We start from the raw sequence: 16,589 nt of genomic DNA on the forward strand, positions 1-16,589 counted from the left end.
GGTTATGATATTGATCTCTGGAAGATTGTCACGAATGGTTATGAAGCTCATGTTTCTGCTATTGGTATTCCATTCCCAGAAATAGATTGAATGATGTACATAAGCGTGAGTTCAAGAATCATCACAAAGCTAGAACCATTATTCTCAAAGTCATATCCTATAATTAATATGAGAAAATTACAAATAGAAATACAGCAAAGGACATTCTTGATTCTTTAAGAATGACACATGAAGGCAACACTCAAATCAAGAAAACTAAGGCTCTGGCCTTAATCCAGAAATATGAGGTCTTCAAGATGGAAGAAGAAGAAGAAGAAGAAGAAACTGTTGAGAATGTGTTCTCATGATTTCAAATCTTGGTAGCAGGACTTAAGGTTCTGAACAAAGGTTACAATATTGTTGATCATACTAAGAAGATCATCAGAAGTCTACCCAAAATATGGAGACCAATGGTTACTACGCTGAAGCTATCAAAATATCTAAACAACATAACTCTTGAGGAGCTGGTTAGCTCTCTCAAAATTCATAAAATAGTGCTTGAAGAATATGAGCCTCAGAAAAGAGGAAAGTTTGTTGCTCTAAAGTCCAGATCATAAAGAACCAAGTCAGAAAGGAACAAAGCCTTCCAAGCTGAAGAAGTGGAAGATTCTAACGATGAAGTTTCTGATGATGATGAATTGTCACTTATGTCTATAAGAGTAAAGCAACTCTGGAAGAAAAGACAAACCAACTCCCGAGGATCCAAAAATAGAGGAGATCAATCGGAAATATTTGCTAGAGGAATAGCAAGTAAAGAATTTATGTGTTATGAGTGCAAGGAGTGTGGACACTACAGAAATGAATGTCCAAAGCTCAAGAAAAAAAGCACTAGAAGCATAGGCAGAAGTAAGATGGCTTCCATGATATATGGTGAAAGTTATAATGGAAAGAGAGGAATTGGTTATGATTTTTATGATGATAATCAAAAATCACCTAAAGAGAACAAACCCTTTTCTCACTTCTCATATCTGTATCCAAAAGCACTGACACAAAAAATTATTTTGCACATAAACCCTAGTTTGTAATAAACTCTAGGAAAACTAATTTAAAAGGACCCAAAAGATTATGGGTATTAAAAGATAAAACAGTGTATGTTGAAGATATCCTATGTAGTAGATTCAAAACACCAGTCATGGTATCTGGACTCTGGATGCTCGCGGCACATGACGAAAAGAAAGCATGTGTTCAAAAACCTAGAACTTAAAGATGTTGATTACGTAGGCTTTGGAAGAAATAAGAAAATAGGAATCAGAGGATCTGGAACAGTTGGAAATGGATCTCTGCCTTCCATTTCTATTTCTCTTTATGTTGAAGGATTAATGCATAATTTATTATCTATAAGTCAATTAAGTGATAATGGTTATGACATTATAAGTCAGAAATTTGACACAGCTCTCTTCACTGGAAAGAGGAAAAAAAACATTTATAAAATTAAGCTTTCTAATCATAAAAATCAAGATGTTAAATGCTTAATGTTTGTAAATGAAGAGCAGTGGGTGTGACATAGACGCTTGGGTCATATCAGCTTGAGAAGGATATCTCAGTTGAATAAACTTACTAGTTAGAGGCTTACCTAAGCTGAAGTTTACTTCAGATGCTCTTTATGAAGAATGTTAGAAAGGTAGGTTTTCTAAAACATCTTTCAAATCCAAAAATGTTGTTTCTACCTCCAGACCTTTGGAGCTTCTACACATTGACTTGTTTGGACCATTTAAAACTGCTTCAGTCAATGGTAAGAAGTATGGACTTGTCATAGTTGATGACTATATTCGTTGGATATGGGTACTATTTTTAAGGCACAAGGATAAGTCACATTCTGCATTTACTAGTTTCTGTTCTAAAGTGCAAAATGAGTTTGATTCTAAGATTGTTAGAGTCAGAAGTGTTCATGGTGATGAGTTTGAAAACAAACAGTTTTAGGAGCTATTTGATTCTAATGGCATATTCCATGACTTGTCCTATCCTAAAACTCCACAGCAAAATGGAGTTGTAGAAAAGAAGAATAGGACTCTACAAGAAATGGCTAGAGCCATGATTAATGAAAATAATGTGGCTAAGCAGTTATGGGCAGAAGCTGTGAATACATCATGTTATATTCATAATAGAATCTCTATTAGACCTGTTCTAGAAAAGACTCCTTATGAATTGTGCAAGGTAAGAAAATCCAACATTTCTTACATTTCATCCTTTTGGATGCACTTGTTTTATTTTGAACACTAAAGAATAGTTCAGCAAGTTTGATTCTAAAGCACAAAAGTGTATAATGTTAGGATACTCAGAACGCTATAAAGGTTATAGAGTATAAAATATAGAAACACGTATTGTGGAAGAATTAATTCATATTAGATTTGATGATAAGCTTGACTCAGAAAAGTCAAAGTTTGAAAGTTTTGAAGCTATAGAAATAACCCTTGCAGGATCTGGAGTTCCTTTAGTTTAGAAAAGGAAAAGGCAGAAGCAAACCATTTTTGAAGATTTAATTCTGGGAGATAAAGTTGAGCATGTCAGAACAACATCCACTTTTAAACGATCTAAAGAAACTCTTCTGGGATTAATGTCTCTAATAGAACCATATGCATGTGAAGAAGCACTTCAAGACAACGAATGGATTCTGGCTATGCAAGAAGAGCTAAATCGGTTCTCTAGAAACGATGTTACGGATCTGGTACCTAAACTTAGAGGAGTTCATGTTATTGGAACAAAATGAGTATTCAGAAATAAGCTGAATGAGAAAGGTGAAGTTGTCAGAAATAAAGCACGATTGGTTGCACAGGGTTATAGTCAACAAGAAGGTATTGACTATAGTGAGACCTAGGGGCGGCGAAGAACATGAAAGTCTTATCACCCATATAGGAGAGGAAGAAAGAAAGGGCAGCGATCCGTCTAGTAAGTTGTTGTACTTATTTCATATTAGTGGGACTCCTCATATCGATGACCGCCTAGAAATTTTTGGATTGGCTTCAATTCCTCTCCTCGTCAGCATGAATCATGGAAATTTCCCCGCATATAATCTGAAGGAGCATTTGGCGGGGGTTCAAGTGCATATCATACTTCCTTACAGATTGTAGGATGTCCCTTAGTCGTCAGTGTGGCTATGTACTTTTTCCGTCTTAATGATCACATCGTCAACATATACCTCAAGTTTCGCCCTATTTGGTAGTCGAAGACAACATCCATGAATCGTTGGTATGTGACGCCAGCATTTTTGAGGCCCAAGGGCATGACGTTGTAGCAGTAGTTTCCATGGTTTGACATGATGGAGGTTTGGGGGTATCCCGAGGATCCATATTAATTTGGTTGTACCCTGACTAGGTGTCCATGAAACTTAGCACACAGTATCCTTAGGATCTTTCGATGAGGCGTTCGATATCTAACAACGGGTACGGGTTTTTGGGACAGGCGGCACTTTGATCCGTGAAGTCCACTTGGAGTCGACTCCCAAGCAGCATGGTTCAACTCCCAAGCTCCTAGGAGTCGACTCCCTCTTCAAATATGTTGACTCCCACTGAAGCAGTTTTCATCTATTTTTTCTATCTTGGAGTCAACTCCCAACACCAATGGGTCGACTCCCTTGACTTAAATTTGTCCAATTTTGTAATTTTGCAAGTCCAATTTTATTGTTATTGCTTTCTAACACCATGCATATATATACACATTCATGCATCATTTTCATGTAATTGAAACCAAAAAGATACAAAGAGATTTTCATCAGCTTTATCCTCTCTCATTGCATACATACAACAACTATACATAATCATTTTTGTTGTATAATCAAGAGATAGTTTGATAAGGTCCAATTAGGTTTATTGTAATCAAGTGGGATGGAAATTCTTTGAGGTTTCAAGATAAATCCATTTGGGGTTTTCCTCCAAGATCAAGGATTGATTTGGGGGTTTTGCACAAGTCTTTGCAATTTGGATTCATCCGGGTGAAAGCTTCAAAAAAATGGTTTTATCAAAGGGGTAACAATAAACGGAGGATCAATGGAAAGACTTGGGACAAGATTGCACAATTTGGATCCATCCGAGTGAAAGCTTCGAAGAAAGACGTTTCTATCGAATGAGTAGCGGTAACCGGAGAATCATTTTAGTAATCTTGGGTCACAATAGTTAGCAATTAGGATTTAGCCGAGTGAAAGCTTCAAAGAAAAGGGTTCTATCGAAGAAGTAGTTGTAACCGGAGGACTAAATTGGAAGTATTGGGTTACTTGATTGAGCTCAAGATTAAGGGAATAGAAGAAACTAGGATCAACATCAAACATAGGGTTTGGAGGGTTGGATTGCTATTTTTCTCTTGTAAACTACATTTGGAAGGGATATTTTTCATTATCTCAATTTCTTTGGAATTAGGGACGACGTACCCATAGCGATGCTAATTGGGGAACTTCCTAAATAAATCTTTGTCTCTCTCTCTCTCTCTCTCTCTCTCTCTCTCTATATATATATATATATATATATATATATATATATATATCTCCCTTTTACTTTCATTGCAAATTGTGAAACCATTGTTTGTGCAATCAATACATTGAGAAAATCTCTTTGATTAATAATTTTGCAAACTGTTTTGGTGAGTATATTGTAATCTAATAAAAATCTGAATAAAATTGATTGCACACCAAGTATTCGACAAATTGCTTAAGTCAAGTTTTTGTTTGATATTTTATTGTAAATTGATTATCAGCGTGTGGTTTTATTTAAACGTTATTGTTGAAAATATATTGATTAATTTTCTCATCAATCAAATACGTTCTATTAGGTTTAACGCATATCCGATCTTTTCGATAATGGTTTGGGATAGACGATTGTCAGTCCATAATTGTTTTTGTTAGCCATAGTTAAACAAATTTTTAAAATAGATTTTTAAATAAGAAAATTTCAATTGCGATCTATTCACCCCCTCTAGATTGTATCCTATCGTCTAACAACATTCTCCATTTGTGGTTAGCCTTCCATATCAAGACCATGTTGGCCAGCCAAGTGGGATGCTTCGTCTTCGTGATGAACCCGACACTGGATAACTTTTCTACTTATTCGTCGATGGCAATTTGTTTTTCTTCGCCTACCTTCTCCTTCCTCTGTGCCATTGGCATGGAGGATGGATGGGTGGATGGAAAGGTGATGGCTCACGACTTTGGTGTCTATCTTAACATGTCTGAGGGGACCCAGGCAAATAGATCGTCATTTTCTCTGAATCAGTCTGCCATCTCCCGCTCCTCCCCCGCAAACAAGGAGGTGCCTATATTTGTGACTTGATATGCGTGAGGTCCTATTTGGACTCCCTTAAGGTCTTCTATGGGCGTGATTCGTTAGGCCTCTATACCTAATCTGGGACTACTTAGATGAGCTTTAGAACGATGGGCATCAACAAAGGTGAGTTCTTCTTTAGCTATCTTCAGACTACTTAGATAACATTTGCATGCAACTTATTGATTACCTCGGATTATGCCCACTATGTCATCTAGGAGAGGATATTTTAGGGTTAAATATTGGGTGGACGCTGAAGCAACTGGAAAACTCATCGAAACAAAAACAATAAAGTCACCATCGAACATCTATTTATCCTACAATGAGGAATGGAAAATATCGAAGAAAACCAAATAACAAGCAATGGTCTCAGAGAAAGGGTAAGGGTGTCTGTTACGTGAGGGGAAGGTATTAGCACCCCTCACGTCTGTGGTACTCCACAGGATCCATTCTTGCTAATTTTCTAATCTAAGGGTGTGTGTGTGTGTATCATGCTATGTGCTAAGGGAAACATGCAATGGAAGATATACAAATAAGAGGAAACATGCAGATAGTAGGCAAACAAGATAAAGGAAAAAGTCGAACAAAACAACAAAAAAGGAAAAGTTCGAACAAAATAAAGAAAAGGAGAAAAGTTGCTCGCTAGGGTGTTCGTACCCTGTGCCTACGTACCTCCAACGTGCAATAGAGAATTCAGAGCGCCGTAGTTCGGCCAAAAAGTTTCTGTTTCTATCTCGATTCGCGTCTCCTAGAGAAACGGAACCGAGCACCCTAAGGGAGCATGCAAACAAGGAGCATCACAAAGATCCTAGAAAACATGGCATATGAATAGGCATCACAAATAAGAACATGCGAACAGGCATCGGAAACAGAAAACAGGCATGTAACAGGCATACACGAATGTAAGTGTGTGAACAGGCATCACAAGTGATAACGCGAACAGGCATCGCAAACAACATGTAACAGGCATACATGTGCAAGTGTGTGAACAAGCATCACAAAGATATCATACGAACAGGCATCGCAGATAAGAAGATAGTAAACAAGCATCACAAATATATCATACTAACATGCATAGTAGATAAGGAGATAATGAACCAGCATCACAAGCATATGGCATACAATCGAGCTCCGCTCGAGAAACAAACAAACAAAGTAGTAATCAATGCAAATGCAACACACAAACGAGCTCGGCTCGTAAAGCAAGAAAACTACCGAAGTAGTGACCTGGGGACAGGGGAAGTGCTTTAGCTAACGGGGAAAGCCACCCGAAGCTACTATCAACGGGGAAAGCCAGCCGAGATAGATACACTACAGACTCTTAGCTAACGGGGAAAGCCACCCGAAGCTACTATCACCGAGGAAAGCCACTCGAGATAAACACGCCACAATCTGTTAGCTAACGGGGAAAGCCACCCGAAGCTACTGTCAACGGGGAAAGCCACCCGAGACAGGGACACCACAGACGGTTAGCTAACGGGGAAAGCCACCTGAAGCTATTGTCAACGGGGAAAGCCACCCGAGACAGGCTGAAAGTAAAAGAAAGAAGTGAGGAACAATAAACAAGCAAAAACAGAGCCTCTTTCGAGGTCTTGGCCAGATGAATGTCTACCCTACTTCTCATGTTAGGAATGATGCTGCATGCCTACCCTACTTCTCATGGCATCATATGGTGCGCAAAAGAGTAAAAGGGACAAAGGGGATACCGAACGGATAGCAAATCTGCAGTGGGCTAGCAAGCGTAAGCAAAGAAGTCCAGAATACTTCGTGTAAGCTAGCATCAAGCAAAGTCCGAAAGCATCGTCGTGAAGATAAATCACGAGCGATATGTGGGGCGTATCAGACACAACCACATAAGCAACCTGCAAGAGAAACACAAGCCAGACAATACAGGAATATACATCTCAATGAATGAGAGATCGGGTGAATTAATCAGAAATATGTTCGTGTTCCACAAATAAAGTGGAACACAACACAAGTCAAGTCGCATCGGAAGCGAATTCGTGTCCCACAAATAAAGTGGAACACGAAGCAAGTCGAATCACAATCGGAGGCTCTCTCGAAGTGCCTCGCACATCTCAACAACCGAATCAGTAATAACAAGGAAGCACGCTATAGAAAATACTAGCAATTAAGTCCTAAGTAAATTCTAAAACAAAACATAACAAGAATATTATTTTTATGACATTTTCATCTAAGAATTAGAATAAAACTATGTACAAAAACATTTAAATTCTAACAAAGAAAATATTACATGTTTTTATTGTTGTTATTATCACACAAAAATCTAATCAAATATAATATTTTTCATGGTATTTTATCAAAGAATTAAAACTAAACAATTTAACAAAACATCTAATTCTAACTAGAAAATATTACATGTTTTTATTCATTTTTTATAATGTCAAAAAATATAACAAAGTGAAATTGTGTTCATGTCATTTTAATCAACCAAAAGCTACCGAAACAAACTATTCGATTAATTTCTAAAATCTAACAAAACAATATCAAGATTAATTCCAAAATCTAACAAAGTTATTATGATTTTATGTTATTATTATCTAGAAAATAATAGGAGGAAACTATGTACAAAATCTAATTCTAACTACCTAAAAAACTTGAATCAGGGGGGTTTGAAAGCAGAAAATAGTGTGTAGGGAGTAAATCAGGCGCTGAGGGCCCAAGGGAGTGTGATGTGAGGCCCAACAGCTTGTTTTTGTACAATTTTCTCTTAAACAAAACGTGATTGGGCTTCCATGAGGGAGGTGTATACTGAAATTTTGCTGAAGGCGCAAGAGTATTGTCTTTGAATTTCATTATAATGATTTCAAATTTATTATCCACATTTACAATCTCATTAATCACAATCAACATCAATTAATACAATTAATCTCAGCTAATTATAAGCAAAAGAGGGATTAGGGTTTAGAATTGTGCCTCTTGAGATTTTCTGAACGAACTCTCCCCCTCTCCTCAAACGCGACGGCGACTTCGGCCTTCTCCGATCGGAAAAACTCACAGCGCCGCCGTGAACAGTCCGAACACGTCTTCCTCTCATCAGAACTCTTCGCTTTGCTCTCACCTCTCTCAAACGATCTCAACGCATCTTCGCTCAGATTCTCCCGCTCGCCTCGCTCTCAATCGATTGCTTAGCACCAACATTCTCCGTTCACGATTCAACGATCCAGACACTTTCTTCTTCTACTATGCAATTGACTTTGTGATTGTTACTGATGTTGAATTGCTGTTGATTTGTTGTAGTTTGAGGATGATGATGAACAACGTTTTGGTTGCAGGATTTTCGGAGGAGACTGAAGCGTGAAAGAAAGTGAAGATTGCGATGATTGATGAAGCTGATAACGATTCAGTTATTGATGCGGATGAATCATTGAAGATGATGAAGATTGTTGAGTGGTGATTGATGATTGAAGACGATGCTGAGAGAGATGAAAAGCGATGTGAAGATTGAAGGTTATGAAGGTTCGATGATGGAGATTCACTGTTGATTATTGGAGCTTCAAGAAACGGTTACGGTGAGTTCCTGAGATTCCAAAACGTGATACCGTATTATGATTTTTCCTTATTTTTGATCGAGAGTCCGTTTGTGAGAGATTGGAGGATGATTCAAGAATGTCGATTGAAGAAGGTTTCAGAATTGATTTTGCAGGTTGATGGTTCTTTTTGGAGATGAAGAGAGATTGAAGCTCTTTCTGATTTTTCTTGGTGATGATTGAATGAATTGTGATGAGGTTGAAGATGAGTGATGGTTGAAGAAGAAGCTTGAAGAAGATGAAGACTCGAGAGAGTTTGTTACAGGTTCTCAGTTTCTGTTACATTTTGGGTTCTGAGTTTCTGAGTTTTTTCTCCCCTTTTCCTTCTGATTTCCATCTAGTATTTAATCTCGGTTTACTCCGTTTTTTGCTACTGTTTTTTTAGTTCCTTAAGGTGTCAGCCCGGTTTTTTATTATTCAGTTCACCGAACCGGTTTATTGAATTGAAGCCGAACCGTGCGTTTTTGGTATTGATGCAGGTTCTTCTTTTGTGTAGGTTTGGTTTTGTTGGTATGAAGGACCGCTTAGTTGAGGTGCTGAATCGGTTTTCTTGAGGTGAAGTGAAGTTTGAAGTTCATACGGATCGTGAAAGAAAATTTGAAGATTGTAGAATACAGACTTGAAGCTAGAAGTGGCACGTGATGTGAAGATGGGATCTTTGGATTATGACTTGGGCCTTTTGAATGACTTGGGAAATTTCATGACTTGGCCTTTTGAATGACTTGGCCTTTTTGAATATTTTTGTAACCTTTGGACATCTGAATTTTTTGTAATGAATTTTGTAATGGACTTGAGAAATTATGTAATGAACTTGGAGTGAATTTTGTGATAATATTGTAATGATAATTGAATGAATGTTTGACTTAGATTGTGAAACTTGTGTATCAAAACATATGATTGAATCTTTCACTTTAGCGAGCTTGAATTAATTCTCGACAAATCATGTACCTAAGAATTTGGATCCAATCAATTAATTTTGCACACAAATTTAAACTCATAGAATTGCTTGAGCCAATTTCAAATCCCACTCATCTCGATTTCTTAATGAGCCCTTAACTCGATAAACAGTCCAAGTCAACTCGAATTATAAGCCACATGCAATTGAGAGAATAAAAATGCCTTGAACAAGTTCATCACTCACACCATGACACGCACTGTACCTCAAACTGCCATAACAATAATGCCTTGAGGAATTCTTGAAGAAGATAAGCATTGAAGCACACAAGAACATCTCGACACTGAAATCCAATGAATCTCAGGTGAATTAACGATTGCAGCCACCATGTATAAGAAGCTCTTTATTATTTTTCTTGATTTTTGAACAACGAAATAAACGTCTTTCATAACTTATAGCACAGAGAAAGAGGGCAAATTTTGGGGTGCAACAGACGCGACTGCTCCTATGGCATTGATGGGTGGACACCCAAGGATAATGTTGTAAGGTGACATGGCGTATACGATGAGGCAGCTGACTTTAATGGTTTTGGCGTCAGTTCCCTCGCCGCAGGTGGTTTTCAGGGTCACATAGACCCTTATTTGTATTCCGTTCCCCCGATAATCTTGTCAGGGAGCCTGTGAAGCTTTGTATGTCGTCCAGATTCAGTCATAACTTATGGAAAAAATCCCATAACAGAACACTGGCTAAGCTTATTGGGTCTATCAAGACACGCATGATATCCCAGTTGGCGTGCTGGACAGTGATGACCAAGAGATCGTTATCATGGGGTCAATTACTCTTGTAGAGTTCCTAGGAAAAATAGGGGATATGACGTTTGCAGCAAGCAACTGCCTCGCGTACCTTCGCCGAGAAGTCCTGGAGAGGCTCCTCATGGAGATACCTCCGACAATGTTGTTTGTCGTGTGATGCGGGACCCTATTAGTCATATCTTAAGAAAAGGAGACGAAAGAGTAAGATTTAGAAGTGTGGCCCATGTTAGTTTTATCGGGGCCCACGATGGGCGCCGTTGTACTGTCCAAAAAATACATGTGTGCGTCCCCCCTGCAAAGACGGAGAGACTCAGAAGCCCTAGTATGTATATTGCATGTTTGGGGGTGAGGATATGGCAGTAATAGAATTTGCGATTTTATTTTAGATTTGTCAATTAAATCACGTAAATATATGAAAATATGTTACTTTACGAAGGTATGGGTGTATTTGTTTATAATTTTAAATGATTTTAAAAGTTTTTTATGGTGAAAAAATCTTGTGGTATTGGACTAAAACATGTGTTTATTATAAATAAATTTTATGATATTCAATTAGGATAATTTAATTTTTAAAAATTCCTACAATATTTAACGAAGATTTTTTTAATAATTTACAAATAGTGTCGTGGTATTCAAAATATTTTACTTTTGATTGAATTTGAAAAAAAAAAATTTAGGGAAATTTTAGCATAAAAAGTCTTTCATTAAAATATGAAAAATTTAAATATTCTTGTTTCTATATCTTTCTCATTTCCTTCCTTCATCTCTCCTAACTCATATCCTTTATTTTTTTTATATCTTTATGTATCTTTCATTTTTGTTATTGTTTCATCGATTTTTGTTATTTCTTTTATGTATTCTTATATCTATCTTATTTTTCTAACACTCTCATTCCTTAGAAAAAGATAACATAAAATGAGATTATTCTTTTCTAATTTTTTTATTTATACGGAATTATTTTAAAAATATATATAAATAACTAGGATTTTCAAAAAAAAAAAAATTTAAAAAAAAACAGGCTTTCAAAAAATTACCTAGGTAATCAGGTTTGAGGGGTGCCCTACACATAGGAGCCACCCCCATGGCTCCTATATGCTTTTATTTATACTAATGCGCCACCCCACATGGCTCCTATGTGCAAGCCCATTTAGGGCTTCCATGTGGGGTGGCGCCTATGCCCTTTTTCTTTTCTTAATTTTTATTTTTTTAATTTTGTTTTTATATAAAATTAAATATATAATAAATAATTAAAAACAAGGAAATATATATATTAATGATAAAACATGCATTACAAATTTTATAAAAAAATTACAAATACTCTAATGCCTATCGTCACCGTAACAGCCATCAGTTCTGCACCTAGGCGTTACCTGAACACGTTGTCGACCCCTACCCCTTTGAGGTTCCTGTTATGTTTGGGTGGGCGGGCCTTGTATTAGCCCCTCCATGGGGTCGTTATCCATATATTATTTGGAAGATGGTTGATAATACAAATATGATTCATAAGAAGTTTAGTGGTAATACATCCTGAGGTCGTAGATGATCCAAAAGTTGTCGATACAACAAGATATTTTCCCTCGGGTTCTTGCTGTAATCTAACCCTGTACAAAAAAACCTTAAACAAAAAAAAAGAGGGAATATGTTATTTCCAATTTTTTCTAGAAGAGAGTGAGAAAATTGAAATAGATTTATAAACTTACTTTGTTGCATAAGGGAACATGTAGTGGCCGTCATTTGTTGGGGCTAGTGTGGGCATTCTCCACCAACTCCATACTTGGAGCAAGAACGTGCATCCATAAAACGTGCAAGTACCTTTTTTTGTGTTCTTACATATTCAACTATAAAGCATGGCCAAAATGGTGGACCCCTAGCTATACTTTCTAATTTTATTGATATTGTTAAACAAACTTAAATAAAAAAAATTGAATGTGTTACATGTACTCTCTGGAAATAATAGGTTACCAAACAGTATAATAAGGTAACACTTAGTTTTAAGGAAATTTTTATCCTCAGTTGAGTTCTCGTCCAACTTAAGAGACTCATAGTACTCTTTAAGTGTCTTAAGATTGATACCTTGCCCCTCGAATTTCGGTCTTCCTCAATCATATACTTGCCCAACACCTTCTCACATAGGTCATTATCATGTTGAACACTCCCATTAACCGCCTTCCCCTTAATCGGAAGGCCAAGCAACATGTAGATGTCCTCTAGAGTGATTGTACACTCCCCTGTTGGAAGATGAAACGTATGGGTTTCAGGTTTCCATCGCTCTAATAGGGCAAGTATAAATTTTGGATCAATGGTGTTATTGGAAATGTTGATCATATGTCTGAAACCACATGATTCTAGATACGAAACTATCATCAAGTCAGGAGGGACATAACCATGAGAACGACAACGGAATCGCAAAACATCCTAAAATATATATATATAAATAAAGGAGTATGGACACCATATAAGTATAGATTTTGGAAAGAATAGATGTATGAACTTACAAATGTCTGAACGTTCGCCTTAGTTCCTCTGTGCCTTTCACCCATGGTTAGAAGTTGAGACATTTTTGAGATCTTGGAAGTTGAAAAGTTTAAGTGTTGTGAAGAAGAGAGATGAAATGTTAGATGAAAAAATGAGTTTATTGAAGGGGGTATTTATAGAAGAGATGGTGGATTCTGATGTCTTTTGCATGAGTACCAAGTGGCGTGCGTGCATGTAGACATAGGTATATGTTGCATTATAGGCGTGCATGCATGCATACATAGATATAGGCTGCAGTATAGGCATGCAAACATGCAGACATAGTTGTAGGTTGCAGTATAAAGTCACGTGCATTCCAGATAGACTGTAGGAAGCATGTCTAGGATCAAATGCATGACAGATAGGCGGTAGGATGCATATTACGCGTGTAGAATAGACTGCATGCGTGACCAAAACATGAACACATAGGCGTCACCCCATGTGGCGCATATATGTAACAATCCAAGCATTAATCCCATCAATTGTAAACGCCTGTCAAGCTACATGCATGCATCCCATCAACTGTAAACGCGTGTGAGTGTACAGTACACATAATTCACATAATTTTGCATAACAGAACAAACTTTCTTCTTCTACTTAAACTAAAGAAATTATGGAAAAAATCAATCTCATTACATAATCAACAATGGCCTCTTCACCACAATAAATTATCAATGCACCTGTAAATGGTGAGACATACGTTTGTGAAGATGCTGACTTTTTGTTTAGAAACACTAAAATTACACGATTTTCTTTAACCAGAAAAGCAAATTTTCGTTAATTCAAAAAGAGATTGCAGGTGAAGCTTGCACGGGGAGTTGTATTAAAAATTTTCTACCAATATCCATTTTTCGTTAAGAATCCAAGTTGAGGTCCAGGATGATGAAGACTTACAGAATATGTTTGCTAATAAGCATTCTTGTTACGAATCCATAGAGTTGTATGTTACCCTATAAGAAACGCATTTATCACAGTTGGTGGAAACCGTTTCTTACAAATAACTTCCACGTTTCTTGATTGCGCTTCAGAATTATGCTCCTAAAACCGTTTATATTTTAGAAACACTTCCGGCGCATTCTCCCGATAGAACGTGTGTTCAAGGAAATGGGATATTCCGTCGACTATTATGGGCTTTCTGACCTTGCATTATAGGATTTTCATATTGCAAAACAGTTCTTCAAATATATGGCACTTGGTTGTACGGTAAATACAAGGGAACCTTATTGATGGTCGTTGCACAAGATGGAAACAGTAATATTTTTCCAGTTGCGTTCGCTCTTATGGAAGGTGAAACTGTCGGGGGTTGGAGTTTCTTTCTCAAGAATCCTCGGAAATACGTTGCTCCCCAACCTAGGCTCTATTTGATTTTAGATAGGCATGCTTCCATCGAGAGTGCATACAACAATCCAGCAAACAGTTGGCACGACCCACCTTCAACGCATGTCTACTGTATTCGACATATTGCGCAAAATTTCATGTGGGAGATCAAGGATGAGGTTCTTTAGAAGACTCTTTCCAATGTTGGATATGCATTAACTCAACCAACATTCCAACATTATCGCCATGAAAATGTATTTTCAAATTCGGATGCAAGCAGATGGATTGATAATCTAGCCATAGAGAAATGGACTAGGGCTTACGACAACGGGCAACGATGGGGCCACATGAATACAAATCTTGTGGAGTCGATGAACGATGTTTTTAAGGGCATCAGACACCTTCTGGTTACTGCCTTGGTGAGATCAACCTACTTTAGGATGACTTCCCTTTTCGCAAGAAGAGGTGACCAATGGAGTGCAGTTTTAGAATCGCGACAACTGTTTAGCGAAAGCTGCGTGAAATTTATGAAAGAACAGTCTTCCAAAGCCAAGAGCCATAATGTTACATCTTTCTACCGATTCAATCGCACCTTCAATGTCAAAGAAGCAGATGACCATAATGAGGGCCTCCCGAAACAAGAATATCGGTTCTTCTAGAATAAGGGTTGTGCGACTGCGGAAAGTTTCATGCCCTTCGCATGCCTTGCTCCCAGGTTATAGCAGCATGTTCATATGCACGCTAAGATGTCTTATCACTCTTATCTCCCATTTACAAGACCGACACCTTGCTCGGAGTATACAACAATGCATTTCCAGTGATGGCAAAGGAGGATTATTGGCCTACGTATGAGGGGGTAAGTAGTTTGACATAATGACATGATGCGAAGAAAAAAAAGTGTATCAGAATGCATATCAGAACCGATATGGATGATCATGAAAAAAATGGAAAGAAAGTGTAGCATATGTTGTCAAGTCGGGCACAATATAAATAATTATCTGAATCGTGGAGCAACCTCCACCAACCAATAATTATATCTCATGTATTTGTACTATCTTTTATGAAGTCAACTAGACTTTATTTATTCGTGAAACATATTGGTATCACAACTAAACAAACACAAACAATCGTTAAACAACAACAACACAAACAACGCTTACGAACAAACACATACAGAATTTAACTACATTAATACAAATACATTTTCACGATATCCCAACCATCAAAACAATGTCATTTGTGTCATGCATCATGTTCATGACATCAATTTCCTTCTTAACTTCATCCCACCAACGTTTGGTTTTTCTCGTGATAATTGATGTCCTCGTTCTCTGCCTCTAAATTCGTCTAATGCTTTCAGAAACTTCGTACTCCTCGTCTAACCAGTGAATCAACGACCTCTTCAGATGGTCCACGGAATGAATGTTCCAAAATTTCATTTAAATCAGAGGTTTCATAGCAGAGAAACAAACATGACTATCTCTCTTAAAAATCGACAAAGCTGCCATGACAAAAAACCAGAGAGAATGTGAGAAAACAGTGGAGAAAAAGTATGGAAAATGAAAGGGGATTGAGGGTATATTTATAGAAAAATCCCTAACACTTAGGAGCCACCCCATATGGCTCCTATGTACAAAATATGTACATAGGCATCACCCCCATGCAAACCCTAGTTCTCCTTCAACTAAGGTGCCACCTAGGGTGGCACATACTCACAATAATTTGCACTATGGTGCCATGGGGGTGGCGCCTATGCGTAGGGTACCCCCCAAACTTGATTACCCAGGTAAGTTTTTTGAAAACATATATTTTTTTTATAAAAAAAATTGGTTATTTGAATTTTTTAGATTAATAGATTTGTCAATTAAATCACGTAAATATATGAAAATATATTACTTTACGAAGATATGGGATATGTTTGTTTATAATTTTAAATGATTTAAAAAAAAATTTATGGTGAAAAAGTCTTCCTGTACTGTACTAAAACATGTGTTTATTATTAAATTTTATGATATTCCATTAGGATAATCTGAATTTTTAAAGATTCCTACAATATTTAATGAAGATTTTTTTATAATTTACAAATAGTCTTGTGGTATTCAAAATATTTTACTTTGGGAAAAAATTTAGAGAAATTTTAGCATAAAAATCTTTCATTAAAATGTGAAAGATAAATGCTAACCAGTGTTCTTGGGCACTCTTTAAGTGATTAAAA

At 37.0% G+C, this 16,589-nt stretch overlaps 1 long non-coding RNA gene across 1 annotated transcript; it reads left to right on the top strand.

Annotated features, from left to right (window-relative positions):
• Positions 1-8,133: 8,133 nt before the first annotated feature.
• Positions 8,134-9,702, top strand: LOC131618694 (uncharacterized). Its single transcript, XR_009288913.1, has 3 exons — positions 8,134-8,818; positions 8,953-9,101; positions 9,333-9,702. It is a non-coding gene; the product is annotated as an uncharacterized LOC131618694 (long non-coding RNA).
• Positions 9,703-16,589: the final 6,887 nt, after the last annotated feature.

This window comes from Vicia villosa, linkage group LG1 (genome assembly GCF_029867415.1).
Source record: "Vicia villosa cultivar HV-30 ecotype Madison, WI linkage group LG1, Vvil1.0, whole genome shotgun sequence".
Taxonomy (NCBI): Eukaryota; Viridiplantae; Streptophyta; class Magnoliopsida; order Fabales; family Fabaceae; genus Vicia; species Vicia villosa.